The sequence below is a fragment of the Macaca thibetana genome, chromosome 4 (assembly GCF_024542745.1).
Source record: "Macaca thibetana thibetana isolate TM-01 chromosome 4, ASM2454274v1, whole genome shotgun sequence".
In the NCBI taxonomy this organism is placed as follows: domain Eukaryota; kingdom Metazoa; phylum Chordata; class Mammalia; order Primates; family Cercopithecidae; genus Macaca; species Macaca thibetana.
Window position 1 is genome coordinate 128,126,015 of NC_065581.1, and position 604 is coordinate 128,126,618.

A 604-nucleotide genomic window follows, 5' to 3' on the forward strand; every position below is an offset into this window, starting at 1 on the left:
GTCTACTCTATACAACTGTCCCTCATTTAAAAGATGTATTAAGGTTTTCTTTTCTATGTTTGTTTTTGTTTTGTTTAGTTTTTAATCCTGTCTTAGAATAATTTATCTTTATCCTCAAAATTAAATGTAATTTTTTTAGTGACAAAGAAGAAAAGAGACCTCATTACTCAACCTTTCTGGCCAAGTATGTCTTGCTTGTGGCACCTTCCTCATCTCTATACAGGAGGATCCCATGAATGATGGTTTATTGGGAACTGCTGCAGTCCATGCGGAGAACTCAGCTTGAAGCTGGAAGCACACAGTGGGTAGTAGGAGAAGGACTGGTGTTGGTGGGTGCCTACAGAGATTATAGAGCTAAACAAAGCCCTCCAAACTGGCCCCTCCTGCCCACTGCCTCTCCTGAGTAGAAATCTGGTGACCTAAGGCTCAGTGTGGTCAACAGAAAGTTGCCTTCTTCACTTCAGGCTAAGTCTTTATTATGTTTAAGGTTGTCTTTCTAGTGAGGAGATACGTATCAAAGAACATTTGTACAATTCCCCATGAAAATTGCTCCAAAGTATGATTAACAATATAGTTAGTGCTTCTGGTTATATACAAGTACTCA